General features: G+C 44.8%; 1 long non-coding RNA gene across 1 annotated transcript in view; it reads left to right on the forward strand.

The window, feature by feature from the left end:
- The first annotated feature begins 1,876 nt into the window (after positions 1-1,876).
- LOC147821925 (uncharacterized) overlaps positions 1,877-16,354 on the forward strand; it is a 35,051-nt gene continuing 20,573 nt past the window's right edge. The window contains exon 1 of the long non-coding RNA XR_015446312.1: positions 1,877-5,014. This is a non-coding gene — a long non-coding RNA (uncharacterized LOC147821925). The remainder of the gene's footprint in view (positions 5,015-16,354) is intronic.

A 16,354-nucleotide genomic window follows, 5' to 3' on the forward strand; every position in this document is an offset into this window, starting at 1 on the left:
ATGCTTTTCTGTGCATGGTGGCAATTAGACATATGGGAATCTCAAGCCAGGGGAATTTCAGACAGGGGGGGTTTTTAGGCAAGGAAACGGTGAAGGGCTAGACTGGGGCAATGTGGAGCCCCTTTCCCAGGACAGCCACTCCTGTCCCAGTGGCTGCCAGATGAAGCCATTACGTATCAACCCCTCAGCCCTTTACCTTTAAGGTCCTGACCTTTGGGCTTTCTGAGGTGGCCTCCCTTCCTGAAGCAGAGGGTAACAATTGAGTACCTTCTGGAGCATTTGAATCCCTGTGCAACTTCCCAGAAGCAAAAGCAGGGCATTCAGGAGGGCTCAGGCCCCTCTAGTGATGAGAAGCCCAAAACTCCATAGTGGCCTTTGTCCCCAGTCTGACCTCTGTGTGTGTGTGTTTGTGTGAGTGTGTGTGTGTGTGTGTGTGTGCGCGCACGCGCACGTATCTGCCCCTTTCCAAACTTCCTCAAATCATTTCCAGTAGCCCCACCTGGGGTCATTTATTACTTACTCATGGAAATGTATGTGGCAAGTGAACTTCCTGTAGCATCAGCATTTCTTCATGGAAACCTATACTTGCTTTTGGTAGTTATGGTTCCCAGTGATCTTTCCTAAAAAGAGCAAGGTGTTCTGCTTTTGGGACAACGAGATTGTCTCATTGTCACAGAGAAGAAAATATCCTGCCCAGTTGGTGTGTCGGGTAAAGACCTACTGAAGCTGTGACTTGGGGTTCAGGAGGCTAAAGGGCAAAACGGGAGAAGGAGGAGAGGGCTTCCTTTAAGTGGAAAAGTGAAAGTTCTTTTTTTTTTTTCTAATCACCAAGTTTTGTTTACTCATTTTTCTATAAGTTTCTATTACTTTCTACTTTTCTTTTTTTTTTCCCCTTAAATTCTTTTATTGGTACATTTCAGGTAAACAATACTTTTACATTTATCATTGGGTGCTTGTACCTGTACATGATGTATCTTGGTTCTTATTTTTCCCCATTACCTGTGTGCCCTTCCCTATTTACACAGACTTTGTTTCCATTTTTTTCTTTTCTCATAATTTTTCCTTTCCCTCCTTTCCTATCCCCTTCCCCTCCAATCACCCCTACCCCGTTGGACCTATTCTTCCTATTTCAAATTATCAATTATTTGTTTTAATCATTTTAATTCTGAAAGTTATTAATAAGGAAAAAAATCATATGCTGAGCTTACTTAGATCTATAGTAAGAATGAATCTTCTATAAACTTTTAAAAAGAGAAAAAATTTAGCTAATTTTACAGTCACAGCTGAAACTATAAAAGTTGAGGCCATAATGCACAGTTACTTAGGGATGGAAATGGCATCAATTTGGATATTCATACATGTATGTATATTGAAAAAAATCATAGTATATAATTTAGAGTTTGGTACTCCACTGAGTTTCAGGGATCCATTGAGGGTCTTGGAAAACAGCTCTTGAGGGTGTGCAGACGATTGCTTCTGCAACATTGAGCTCACAGCCAATGGCACTATGTCTCCTGCTGGGACAAAGCTCATTTGCTGTGCATTTTCTCCACAGGGCTCAGGAACCCCTGAAATCACAGTGCCTCAGGTTTTCACCTGTAGAGATGGCAGGCTGGTGGCAGAGGCCAGATGAGGCAACAGGGTATTGAGGCAGCCACAGGTGTCCAGGGAGCATCCTGGCCTGGTGGCTGGGCTACAAAGGTGGCCATCCAGGCCTCTGCCAGCAGGCCCCCAGTCCTGAGGACCCTGAGCATGAGTGGGTGGATGCAGGCCTTCAGCCAGCATGCTCAGGGCCAGGCTGCACCCTGCTGCGCGTAGCCTCCACATCCTGCACTGACTGGGGGAGGGAGGGCTGGGACTGGCTCAGTGCACCTCTCATTAAGGGTGTGGCCACTTCTCCTGTCCTCAGCAGGTTCTGGTGACCCTGCAAAGCACAGAACCAGTCCTGAAAAGGTGGCACCCACTTCTCTTTCCCTTTTGAAGATACAGAACATCTAGGGACTTATTCACACCCCACCAAGCCACTCTCCATGGTGACTACACTGGGGTGTTGCTGTGACGCTCTTGGGCAGTCTGGGAGGATCTGTTTTATATTTTTTATTTTTTTATTCTTATTTTTTTTTGTACCGGGGATCGAACTTGGGTCCTTGTGCTTGTGCAGCAGGCAGCGAAGCCACTGAGCTAAATCTCTGGCCCGGGGATCTGTTTTCCTGAAGTGTTGACCACATCACCTCCCTGTTCTTCTGTCTCTTTGCCCCCCAGCTCCCCTTCTGCCAGCTGGGCCAGGACCCAGAGTTTGAGAGAGAGGTTTCCATTGCTCTGTCTCTGGCCTGGAGCAGTCACCCTTGTCATCAACTGAACACAGATGAGACCTCACACTCACTCTCATCCCTGCCACGTGGGCTTCCTCCTCTCCTCAGCCCTTGGCATGAGCAGGGGAAGCATTTGCAGGAAAGGGGTTCCCTTCCATGAAGTACCCTCCTACCTGCTTTATATCCCCCTTTCCTAGGGGACTGCTGACTTGCTGACTCCCTAACCTAGTATCTTAGGAGGACCATTCCTTCCTGGATTCTTGGTTCCCTACAAATATTTGGAGCCATAGCAATCCTTAACATTTTTGGTGGACCATGGACCCTATAAGTTGCCCAGCAAGCCCTATGAACCCCCTAAAACTGTTGTCACCTCTTGTCTACATTCATAGACAGAGGAAATCCTAAGCCTTAGTTAGGGGTGAGTGAAGATAAAGATTCATTTTCCCCAGCCAAGCTCACAGGTGCCCTATTCACTATCCATGGGGCCCTTGGGGACTCAAGGGCCCAGCTAAGAATCCCTGAGGCAGGGCTACACATATAGAGGGATGGTCTGGAGTTGTGTGGCACTGCCAGGGAGAAGCATTTGTAAAGAGTGGGCTCTGCAAACGAGTCTAAATCCTCCATCCCCCAGTCCCCCTTCTTCTTCTAAGACTACCTTGATCTAGCAGTGGAGCAGGCTGCCGAATAGCCTGATGGATGTGATGGCTTGGCTATGGTTTTCCCCCCAAAAAACCTCATGTTGAAATTTGATTGCCATTGTGGCAGTGTCGGGCGGTGTTTGGGTCATGACAGTGAAGCCTCATGCCTTTATTCTTGCCTTTCTCAAGTTAATGAGTTTTTTCTCTCATGGGCTTGGACTGCTTACCATCAGGGTGAATTGTTCTTCCGCTCATACCTGCCCACCCTTTTGCCCTCAGCAGAAGCCAAACAGATGCTGGCATCATGCTCTTGTCCTTCCCAGCCTCCAGAACTAAAGGCCCAAATAAACCTCTATTCTTGAAAACTTACACAGCTTGGCTATTCTGTCATAGGAACAGAAAAAAGTGGGCCACACATTTTGATTCTTTTTTTTGGTACCAGGGATCAAACTCGGGACTTTGTGCTTGCGAGGCAGGTGGTGGAACCACTGAGCTAAATCCCCAGCCCTGGACCACACATTCTGCCCTTTCACATTTGGGCAGGGCAGAGCAGAGGTCAGCTGCAGAGACTTTGACTGACCGGGGAAGTGCAGTGTACGGGTCAGAGGAGCGGCTGCTGCCCAGTGGAACAAAAGTGTATGAACACACCCCGAGTTGGGGTACAGGCCAGTTTCACCCTTTCTCTGTGGGAGAAATGAGTCTGGCTGAAGTCAAGAACACTCTAGAGCAACTAGAGTCTCTCATGCGGTGCTCCACAGCAGTGTGTGTAATCATCAGACCCAGCAGATGCCCTCATTAAGCTGGGAGGACAATGCCAACCCCTAGTATTCATGGTCCTCTCCAAATGCTACCTACCAGGGGAGTACTTTTTGTGGTTATTTTTTATTGCAGTATAATATGCATAACATAAATTGTATTATTTTAACCATTCTTGAGGGTACAGCTCACTAGTATTGAGCACAATCATGTACTTGTGCAACCATCACCACCTTCCATCTCAAAACATTTGCCACCATGCCAAACGGAAGCTCTGTCTCCACAAAACCCTAGCTTTCCCTCCCCTCGACCCCCAGTTCCTGGTAACTACCATTCCACCTTCTGTCTATGATTGTGATGACTCATAAGTGGGAATATATATTTTGTGGATCTATTTTTACTTAGCATAATGTTTTCAAGGTATGTCCATGTTATAGCTTGTATCAGAATTGTCTTCCTTTTTAAGGCCGAATAGTATTTTATCGTCTATGTCACATTTTGTTTATCCACTGTGTGTTGAGGAATATTGGGAGGCTTTGCCTCTGACTGAATAATGCTGCTGAGAATGTGGGCGTCGGAGGGCTGCTTTTAGAAGTTTGAAACTGTCCTTGTTAACATTAGCATTTTACACTTTTTCATACTCAAAACAAGACTGACAATAGTCTGCAGTCAATTTATTACAAATGTCCTACTTCATTTGTGTAGTTTCTCAGCCCAGGTTGGGCTGGGCGCTGACTCGGTGTAGCCCTTGAACACTCTCACGCCAGAGAACAGCTCCACGCAGTGCCAAGACCAGTCACTGGGAGGATGGGAGTGGCTAGGGGGCTCCTAAATTACAGACCCCGAGAGAATGGATAAAACCAGCCAGACATTTCTCTTTTCCTTTTAAAATTAATATTATTTACAATCGACAACTTGTAATTGTGTACATTTATGAGGTACAGTGTGATGTTCTGGGGTATGTCTACAACATGGAATGATTTAATCATGCTAACCATCACATTCGGCCCCTCACTTACCTCTCATTCTTTTTACGGTGAGACATTTTGAAATTTGCTCTCAGCTGTTTTGAAGTCTGTGCTCGTCATTTCTGACGACAATCACCGGGCCAAGCAACGGATCTCTTTTCTTAGGGAGGGAATGGGCACTTTGACTGTGTAGAGTGGAAAGTGGCCCCCCAAAGAAAACCAGGATTAAATTCGGCCCGGCCCAAGCCCACGGTCACCTCTGGCGGTGCTCCCCTTAGCGGAGGGAGGCGACAGCCGGCTTCTCCTCCCCGGCCTTGCTCCCGGAGCAGTCATGGAGCAGGTAGGTGTCCGGGAGCCTGGGTGGAGGGGCTGCAGGGTGGCTGGGGCATCGCAGAGTGTAAGAGAAGGAAACAGAGCAGCGCTTTCCCTGGGGCTGCGGGCCAGTAAACCACCACTTGAATCTGCCGGCTTCTCTGAAGCTTTCCAGAATCCATTCCATGTCTTCCGCACCTACGATCCGGTCCAGCGAGTGACATCCGGGCGCTCTGTTCGCGAGCGCCCGGTGCTCTCTGGTGGACAAATGGGCGCGCGACAGGCGGTGGGCGGCCCGGCTGCAGACGTCCACGGTGAAGCCACTGAACCACGCTGCAGAGCGTGCACTGCGTGGCGTGTGTGCGTGTGTTAGTCCGCATCCTGTGTCGGGTGCTGTGAATGAATCACACGTTGTTGTGGGCTGAATTGTGTCCCCTCCAAAGTTCACATTTTGCCGTCCTAAAGCGTGGGGCTGTAGAATGTCTGACATGACAGTATTTGGAAATAGGATTTTTTTTTCTTCTGGTACTAGGGATTGAACCAGACAGCGCTCTACCACTGAGCTACATCCCCAGCCCTTTTTATTTTTTGAGACAAGGTCTGGCTAAATTGCCTAGGTGGGACCTGAAGTTGGAATCCTCCTGCTTCAGCCTCCCAAAGTGCTGGGATTACAGTCTTGCTCTACCACACCTGGGTAGAAATTGGATCTTAAGAAGATAATTGAATGTAAATGATGTCCTTAAATTGTGCTTTAATCCAATATGATTAGTGTCCTATAGAAAAGGCAAATTCCACAATATGTTCACATCTTCATTAGCCAAGGCACCTGGAGAACAGGCCTAGTAACTTCAATGACCCTAAAGCCCAGGCCCTGAGCCCTGGACTTCCCAGACAAGGGACACAGGTGGAGAGAAGGGATCAGCCTTTTGAAAGGAAGGGAGTTTCTGGCAAGGCTAAAGGAGGAGGGAGAAGTGTACTTTTTGGTTTTGGTTTCTATTTCTAATTCCCTATCTAAACTTAGCAAGCATCGAGGAAGTGAAGGAGTAAGACCAAAAGCCCGTGGATAATACAGGGACCCAGTGAGGTGAAGTCCTGCCTCAGGGACCCATTAATGCCTTGGGTGGGTTAGGACCCCATGTGGCACGGGGTCTGTGTATGCAGCAGGGTGTGGGAAAGAGGGAACCCAAGGCAGGATGAGGACAGGAAGATGAGCCCACAAGGAGCAGGGCAAGGACTACAGAGAGAGACATAAAGCACGCTAGAAGGACGCACTACAAAACTAATGGGAAAGGTTAGGGGTGTCACTCAGTAGTAGAGCGTGCTTACCTAGCATGAGCGAGGCCCTAAGTTCCATTCCAGCCCTGCACAAAAAAGTAAACACCTGGTGGAACTATGGCCTAGTTATCTCCAAACAAACAAAAAGTTAAGAAATCGATAGAAAATATATAATAGCATACCTAAAGTTTTAAATTTAAAACATTTTTTAAAAAGAGTATGAGTTGAAGGAACCTTAAAGAATTTTTTTTAATGCTGTTAAAATCGTCTTTTTGTCTTTTCTTTCTTTCTTTTTCTTTTGGTATTTTTTTTTTTTTTTTTTGAGACGAAGTCTTGCTATGTAATTCAGGCTGGCCTTGAACTCACTATGTAACCCCGGCTAGCCTTGAATTTATGCCAATTCTCCTGCCTCAGCCTCCCAACTACTGGAATTACAGGCGTGCCCCACCATATCAGACTTAAAAATCACTTTAGAAATCAACATTAAACTAGGAGAAAATCAAACAATAAGCAGAGGATGAAAGCAAAGAAATTATTATTATTGTGGTGCTGAGCATCAGACAAAGAGCCTCAAGCAAGTTACATAAGGAGTCTATCACTGAGCTACATCCCCAGCTCAGGAAGGAAAAATGTAAATCAGGAAGAAAAGACAAACAAAAAAAAGATCAGCAGTGACAGAAGAAAAGTTTCAATTTGATGATAAAGAACACTAACTTTAGCTGGGCATGGCGGCTCACACCTGTAATCCCAGTACTCTGGGAAGCTGAGGCAGGAGAATTGCATGATTGAGCCTAGCTGGGCAACTCTGATTTAGTGATAACCTGTCTCAAAATAAAAAGTAAAAATAAAGAGCTAAGGATGCAGCTCAGTACAAAGACCCTGGGTTCAATCTCCAGTACTGCAAAACGAAATATTTTAAATCCCAATTAAACAAAATACTTCTCCCCATCCCTGAAAAAAAGAAAGAAATCCAAAAATAACAAATATCAGCAAGGATGTGGAAAGATCAGAGCTCTTGTGCACTATCGGTGGGAATGTATAATGGTATAGCCACTGTGGAAAACAGTATGGTGGTTCCTTTAAGAATTAAACATAGAACTATCATATAAATCAGAAATTTTGCCTCTGAGTGTATACCCAAAAGAATCAAAACAGGTAATTATACACTGTTGTTCATAGCAGCACTGTTCACAATAGCCAAGAGGTGGAAAAAACCTAGGTATCTACACATAATTAGATGATGGAAATGTATGTCAATGCAGTGGAATATTATTCAGCCTTCAAAAGGAATGAATATCAGACACATGCTACACCATGGATGATCCTTGAGTTTATTTTTGTCAGTGAAATAAAGGCAGTCACACAAAGACCAACACTGTATGACTCCACTTATATGAGCTACCTAACGTAGGCAAAGGCCGGGAGCTGAGGGACATTTCAGTTTTGCATGATGACAGTCTTGGAGATGGAGGGTGGTGATGGTTGCACAACAACTTGAACATACTTTAATGCCACTGAACAATTCTCTTAAAAATTGTTAAAGTGGACCCGGAAGGAAGCTCCCCGCCTCCATCCCAGGCTCCTAGGGCAGAGAGGGTGAGCCGGTCCCAGCACCTGGAAGCAAGCCCCCCCACCACCATCCTAGGCTCCTAGGGCAGTGAAGCTGAGCTGGTCCCAGCACCCGGAAGGAAGCTCCCCCACTGCCATCCCAAGCTCCTAGGGCAGAGAAGGTGAGCCGCGTGGGTGCCAGAAGCACCCCGCACATGGAAATGAGAAGACACATAAACAAGCCTCAAAAACAGACTTCTGGATCACCTACAGCAACCCCAAAGGGAAAGGAGATGGAACGCTCTGATGCTCAACCACCTGAACTGGCAACAAAGGAGGATCTGGGAAAAATGAAATCAGAAATAATTACTCAGATAACAGCAAAGATTTTGCTCATGGTGCAAGACATGACTAATAAATCTAGAGAGGACACAGATAAAAAAATAGAGGATCTGAGGAATATGATGGAATCCCAACATAGGAAACAAATGGAATCCATAAAACAGATACAAACAGATTTCCAAGAGATTAAAAACTCCATCGAAAGTCTGTGCAGCAGAAAGAACCAATGTGAGGATAGAATTTCACATATAGAAGATAAGACTGCAATTAGTGAGGAGGAAAAGAAAAATTGCTTTAAAATTGTAAGGGAACACAAGAAGTCAATCTAGCAGCTGCTAGACGATGCAAAGAAGAATAACATAAGACTGATTGGAGTCAATGAAGAAAGAGGAGAGAGTGCAGATGACATAAAAAAACTCTTCACAGAAGTGATGGCAGAAAACTTCCCAAGGTGGGGAAAAGAACTTGACACACAGATAAGTGAGGCATATAGGACTCCAGCTAGACTTAATCAAAAAAAATCTACACATAGGCATATAATAGTTAGGATTCCAGAAATCCAACAGAAGAATAAAATTCTACAAGCAGTGAGAGAAAAGAAACAAATCACATACAAAGGAAAGCCCATCAGAATCACAGCAGACTTCTCAATGCAAACCCTCAAGGCAAGAAGAGCTTGGAGTGATGTATTTCAAGCCCTAAAGGAAAACAGCCTCCAACCCAGACTGATGTACCCTGCAAAACTATCTTTCAAAATTGATGGAGAAATAAGATACTTTGATGATAAAGAGCACCTCAGGAACTTCATGAATACCAAACCGGCACTCCAAAAAATTTTGGACAATACCCTAGGAAAAGACAATGAGGATCACAACCCCAGAAAGCCCAGCAGAATGAATCCACTGGGCGTGACAAATTAAACGCAAAGGGGGAGAATCCAACAAAAAGAAAAAGTCATGACAAGGCTTTTAAAACTTTTGACTTCATCTCCCTAATGAGTGTATAATTCAATCTTATTATTGTACTGATAAGTATTTTTCTGATTCTAGAGTTGCACACCATTCCTTGTGCTATACTGGCTATTTATCATCTTCTTATGTCTACATTTTAATTGGGTTGTCTATTAATGAGCTCTAAGAATTCTTTATATATTCTGCCCATAGGTTGTATACATTGTAAATACGGTCTGTTTAAGGACTACTTTTCATTTTAATGATGTCATTTAAAGGTCTAAATTTTGATGGAATCTCATTTATCAATTTTTTTCTTTTATACATCATGTTTTTTGTATCCTAGGTAGTTCTTGCCTACTCTGAATTCATAAATATTTTCCCTTATAATTTCTTCTTAAAGTTTTATACTTTTAGGCTTTCTTATTTAGGTTCATAGATCCCTTCAAGTTATTTTCATGTATGGAAAAAAAGGGTTGAGGTTAATTTTTTTATATACAGATACCAGGTGTTCTAGTGCCGTTTGCTGAAGACACTCTCTCTTCCTCGGCTCTTGAATTGAGTTTATATTCTATAAAATGCTAATGTTAAATAATCTTTCAAAACTCAGTGGACCATATACGTGTGGTTCTATTTCTAGATTCTCTGTTTTATTCCAATGATCTGTATGTCTTTCCTTACACCAACACTGCCTTGATTACTGTAGCTTTAGAAGAAGTCTTAAAATTGGGTGCTAAATGTCTTCCAACACTGTTTTTGTATTTGTTTTTGTTTTTGGCTTTTCTGCGTCCTTTGTACTCCTACATAACTTTTAAATTTCAATATCCAGTTCTTCATTTATAACAAGTATACACAGACCTGAATTTTTATATATACCTTGTGTTTTCTAATCCTGCTAAATTCAAGTACAAGTTCTAGGGGCTCCTAGAGATTTCTCAGTATTTTCTCTGTAGATGATCATTTCATCTACATATAAAGATTTTGCTTCTGCCATGCCAATCTTATCCTAGTTGTGTCATTTTATTGCCAGACTATTTTGGTGGGGCCTAGGTTTCAAAGTTTAATGGACAGATAAAGAGTAAGCATATCTGCCCTTGTTCCCCACCTTAAGGAGAAAGCATTGTATCTTCTCCATTCATACAAGGTGTTCTTGCTGCAAGTATGGAGTACATGTCTTTAATTTGTTGAGAAGTTTCTGTTCTACTTCTAGTCTCCTGATAGCTTTTACCATGAACAGCTGTAGAATTTGGTCCAATACTTTTTCTCCAACTAGTGACAGGATCATATGGTTTTTTCCTTTCCTCTGTTAAAATGATGACTTTTGGGGGTGGATCTTCCAATGCTGAACCAACACTGCCATCCCTATAACAAAACCACTTTCTACATCCTGCCAGATCTGACTTCTAAGAGTTTGTTTTGTTAAACAAATTTCTATCTATGTTCATACTTTTTTCTTCTATTATCTTTATCCAATTTTAGGATTAGCACAATATTGAGCTCCTAAAATGAGGGGAGAAGTGTTCCTTCTTTTTTCTGCTTTAATTGTTTGATATAATTTATCAGTTAAAATGTTTATGAGCCTGCTGTTGTCATATAGGTAGGTTTTCAAGCTAGGAATATACTTTCTTTAATAGGTGCTATTCAAATTTTATATTTCCTCCAGAGTTAGTTTCATTAATTTGTTTTCTAAGTTACTTCTTAGAAGTTGTCAAATTTATTTCAAAAAAGATTTTTGTAATATGCTTTCTACACTTGATCTTAGCCAAAAGTCCGAGAAGCGATTGTAATATGCTTTCTATATCCTTTTAAATTCTGTAAAATCTGTGGTAATGTCTCCTAGATCTTAATATTGTAATTTAAAAAATGTATAACTGATATTGTGTAACAGGAAAAAAAGGTCTAAAAGAGCAGGGGAATTGGGAGGGGTAGGGGAAGGGAAAAAAGGGAAAGGAAAAAATATGAGAAGAGGAAAAAAATGGAAACAAGGTCTTTGCAAATAGGGAAGGGTGGAGGGGGTGAAGGGAGGGCAAGGGAAGGGGAAAAAAAATAAGAACCAAGAGACTCAAGTAATGGTACAAGATCCCAAAGATGAATGTAACTGTATTGTATACCTAAAATGTACCAATAAAGTTAATAGGGGAAAAAAAATTGTTAAAGTGGTAAATTATGTGTTGGTTGTATTTTATGACAATTTAAAAATTTTAAATTAAATATCTCTGTTCTTTTCATTAGGAGACCTATAAAAACTGTACTATTATTACATGTGGTCTTCACTGATAAAAATGTCTGAGGACGGCCGGGGATTTAGCTCAGTGGTTCTGCCGCCTGCCTCAAAAATACAAGGACCTGAGTTCGATCCCCGGTACCAAAAAAAAAAAAATTCTGTGGAGCTTTTTTCTGTCTTGTGAAGTAAGAATCTATGAATATCCTCAGTTTGGCCTGTTGTCCTGCAAAGTCTAAATTATTTATTCTCTGGCCTTTCCAGAAAATGGTTCCTGACCCCACCCTGAGCCAGAGTCAGGAAATGTTTATGGGAAAAAGGACCAAGCTTTCTCCCCCCCCCCCCAATCATGACCCACCCAGCTGCCTCGGGTCCTCTCCACTGCTGCTCAGACCCCTCTCTCTGCCTGCTTTGCCCCATGGACTCTCACCCTGTCCCCTTAACTCCGGCATCTGTAATCTCTCTTTCTCCTGCAGTGACTCGAGTCTCCAGGCCTTAGGAAGGGAACCTAGCTCTGCCCTTGCCTAGTCCTCTGTCCATGCACAACCAGGCTCTGCCCTGTGAGTCCCCTTGTCTCTTATCCACGTTCTTCACAGTGCTAAGTTCCCCCACCATCGCCACCTCATCCGTCAGACCACACCTGTCCAGCTTCCTCCTTGTGATCAGGCTTGAATGGAGCAGCCTCCTGGTCCTGGATTCCCAAAGAGCATTATCAGGTCCTCCCAGGCATGACCCCAGCCACCTCCATGGCTCCAGCTTTAGCCACACCCCTGTACAAGTTGTTTTCCAGCCTCATGGAGTTCTGGTTTCTCAGGTCTGCAGCATAGATTAGGTTGCCTTTGACAAGAGAAAGAAGAACCTGGCTACACAGTTTACATAGCAAGGATACTCACATCTCACATAATAGGAGCCCCAGTCCAAGGCGCCCTGGTTCTCTGGATTAGTGACAACATCAAGGGTGTAGTTGTTTTTGTCTCTTCTCTGCACCCTCGGATACTTTCTTCATTGTCACAGAGTGACTGCTGTAGTTCCCAAGCATCATCCCAGATGTGCAAGTGGCTCAGGAAGGTGTAGGGGACAGGGGAAGGGGACGTTACCAGAACCTCTGCAGTTAGTCCTGGTCTCCTGCGAGCCACGGCAGCACACGGCGAATTACAGGAAAGGTAGAAAAATGAGACCGAGAAGAAGCTGAGCTTTCGGTCTGATCAGTGCTGCTCTGGGCGGCAAAGACAAAAGCCCCCAGTTTACCACACCTTTTATTCAGTACATCGGGAGAAACAAATGTAACAGATGACTTGCAGAGAGTTCAATAGTTCACATTGGGATAAACAAGGTGTAACGGAAGGCTTGCAGAGAGTTCAGTACATCTCCGGCAAACAAGATGTTAATCAGTCCAAGAACAATGAGGAACTGAGCAGATGTTTGTTCTCCCAGGATGTTTCTAGTCCTGGAGAATCACAGCATCACTGGATCACTGAAGTCTCAGTTGTGACCGGAGGCCAAACTGGAGTTATTCTGTAGCTGGGCTGTAGGCAAGAGAGCTAGGCTAACCAAATGATTTATCCCTAGAATTATGTAGCATTGCTCCCAACAGGAAGGAGTGAGTTTTAGAAGCCCCACTGTAGACTCCCTATGCCTCTGGCAGAACTGTGGCCATATCAGCCACTGGCAAGAGACCGGGATCACCCTTACAACCTGAGGACAGGCTGAGCAGAATGGCGGTTCTGAGGAGGGAGGGCAACCACACACTCTTCCACCCTGTCCTACCCTTCCTCACTGGCTTGGCCTGCAAAGCCCGGCTGGCTGCCCTTGGCCCGCTGACCTCACAACCTCTCTCTCTAGGCCCAGCTCCAGGTTCTCACAGCCCTGTCTGTCTCCAGTGCAGTGTTTGCTCCCTGCGGTTGGCTCTCTGCTACCTGAAGTCCCTCAGGAACAGAGGCTGAATCTTGACACACACCTCCCTGCCCAGGACACGTGTGGGAAGGGCCCAGGCAGGACACCTGAGTCCTGCATCCTGGAGAAAATTTCAAGGAAAATTGGGAGCCTCTGCCACTGAAATGAACAGACAACTTTGAAATGGAAACACGTCTTTACTCTTCCAAGAGGCACAAACAGGAGCCTAGGGCAGAGGCTTGAGCTGCTTTGTACCAGCACTGGCTCTCGGGTTGGAGCCCCTGATGGCCTGTCTGGGCTGGATGCCCCGTGGGCTGGGCTTGTGATGAGCTAGCTATTCTCTAGGCACCTGCTCCTGAACAAAAAAGATGACAAAGCGTTGCTTCTGGTTGGACTTTGCCTTCCCCACACCCTTATTTCTACCTCTCAATCCAAGTGTGCCGGAAGGAAGGCTGAGCTTCTGATTCCACAGGGGACCATGTAGTTAGAGGCCACAGAGCTCCGGTCCATGGCAGAGGTGTTGCTGAGGCTGGCACAGGAGTGTGACCAGGCTCCCGCACCTTTTAAGAGGCTGCCTATAGCCTGAGGACAATTCCCCCAATCTCCTTTTCGATCAGGGAGATTTCCCAGCACCCACCACACACCGAGTCTTCCTGCAGTGAAACATATAAGAGTCACTGTTAAGCGGCCAGGTCTCAGAGAATTGGAAGAGGAGTCATCTATTTGATAATGAGGGTAAAAGGCAGCAGGGCCCAGGGCTGGCAATGAGTGGAGGTCTGTTAAGAGGGAAAAGATGGCGTGTGTGGAGTTTGTGCCCCAGGCACAGAAAGCTAGAGTGAGAGAGGGTCCCTGGACTCAAATTGGTGGGGTTGTGCTGTCTGCACAGGAGTTCATTCAGCCAGCATCAGGGAGCACCTGTCTGTGCACAAGGACCTGTCAATAAAGGTTTTTAAACTGTTGTTCACAAGTGTGGCTCCCAGAGAGGTGCTTAGACAGACAGGATGCTGTGCAGCTGGAGGCTGCTGTGCATGAATCATGTCTTTTCTATTTCCCCCCTAGAGCTAGTGAATTCCTAGAGGTGATAAGCAACTTGCCTTGGAGCCACTGTTCATATGCAAACTGATCCTGTGCCCACACCATACATCAAGAGGAGATTTCTCTGTTCTAAATCACCCAGGGCCCAGGTGCCAGAAAACTGGAGGTCACTACCCCATAATCCCCAGCCTAGCATTGCTCTGACTGCTCCATCCCTAGCGGTTCCCGCCCCACCTTGCCTTTCCCGAGCCCAGAGATGGGCTCTTTTCTGTGTCCTTGGTGCTTCTTCATGTGGCCCTGTGGCCATGGAAAGTGTGCCCCTCCGCTCAGCAAATGAAAGTAATATGTTCCTTTTATTTTTTTTTCTTAAGCCTCTGAAATGTTTAATTCTTTCCCTTTTTATTTTGTGGTACTGGTAATTCAACGCAGGACCTAGCCCATGCTAAACTAGTCCTCTCTACCACTGAGCTACATCCCCAGTCCTTTTTATTTTATTTTGAGACAGGGTCTTGCTAAGTTGCCCAGGCTGGCCTGGAACTTGGATCTTTCTGGCTCAGCTTTCTGAGTAGCTGTGATTATAGGCATGAGTCACCACGTCAGCAGTCTCCTTTGTTCATGGCTGAAGTTCTTTTTTTCCAAGGCATTATCCTCTCTGTGCCATCACTTGGTCCCCTCTGTAAATTATAATTCCACAAGTACCATTGAGATAGTGTGACACAGCTGCCCAGTGCCCAGGGGGAAGTTCTGCCTTGGAGCCTCGTGGACCTGGTCAAAGCCCGTTAAGATGGTGCAGTTGGCCCCTCATCACCGTGTCCCCCCAGCACCCCAGTAAGTACACTGCATCGATCCCCATCCTTAAGGTGAATGGCATTGCTGGCATTGCTCTGCTTCACCTCCCCAAATGCACAAATGCACATACTTTCCATTTTTTAATTTTTTTGATTGTGTTGAAATACACATAACAGAAGTTAGCACTTTAACCAACTCAGTAGTGTCAAGTACATTTGCACTGTTATCCATTTCTAGGACTTCTTCCTCACCCCAGTTACAGGCTCTGTACCTCTAAACAATCACTCCCAGGCCCTTCCCCCAGCCTCGGGTGACCAACTCTGTACTCTCTGTTTCTGTGAATTTGACTACTCTAGGTGCCTCCCCCAAGTGAATAACACAGTATTTCTCTTTTTATGACTGGCTTTTTTCACTGAGTGTAATGTCCTCAAGGTTCATCCATGGTGTAGCACAGTGGTAGTGAATGCATGGCACATGTGCCATAGTGGGCTGTTTGTTATTATTGAAAGCTCTAAAAGGTTCACCATCACTGTATAGCAGGTGTCAGAATTTCCTGCTTTTTCAAGGCTGAGGATTATTCCACACATATAGCACCTTTTTTTGGTACTGGAGATCGAACTCAGGTCCTTGCGCTTGTGAGGCAGGTGTGGTGTCACTGAGCTAAATGCCCAGCCCTATAGCACATTTTGATTACCGATTCATTTGTTCATGAACACTTGGATTGCTTCTACCGCTTGGTCATTGTGTGCAGTATTGCAATGAATGTGGGTGTGCAACTGTCCCTTGCTTTCCATTCTTTTTGGTATACCCAGAATTGGAATTACTGATCATCTGGTAACTCCATTTTTAGTTTTTGAGGAATGGCCATATTATTTTCCATAGTGGCCATGCCACTCTGCATTCTCCCAGGCATGGATTTATTTTTAAATTGGATGATAATATTCAGAACTCAAAAAAAGAGCCCTTCCTCTTCCTGTCTACGGCATTAGTGCAGGTGGAGGGCAGGTAGGTGGGTAGGCAGGTGGACCCTGTGGATAGAGAGAGATTTTTTCTGGTTAAAGCATTGGCATGACTCAAAAACTGGAATTTAAATGCAGCTGATTTTTAAAATTTGTGCAAAATATATCAAGCAAATGCTGAATTTTCATATATTTCCTGCAATGATATCCATAGCCACCACTGTATCTGGCCACAACTTCATGGCTCCCTCCATTCCTTCAGGCCAGCTCCCTGTTCTCAGGCACTCTCTGTCAGGTTTACCCAACTCCTCTCTGTTGGGGCTCTGGAAGCCAAAGGTCCTTGGGGAGGCTTCTCT

This window comes from Heterocephalus glaber, unplaced genomic scaffold, assembly GCF_053883595.1.
Source record: "Heterocephalus glaber isolate CG9 unplaced genomic scaffold, H.glaber_assembly_v1.0 deba00001687, whole genome shotgun sequence".
Classification (NCBI taxonomy): domain Eukaryota; kingdom Metazoa; phylum Chordata; class Mammalia; order Rodentia; family Bathyergidae; genus Heterocephalus; species Heterocephalus glaber.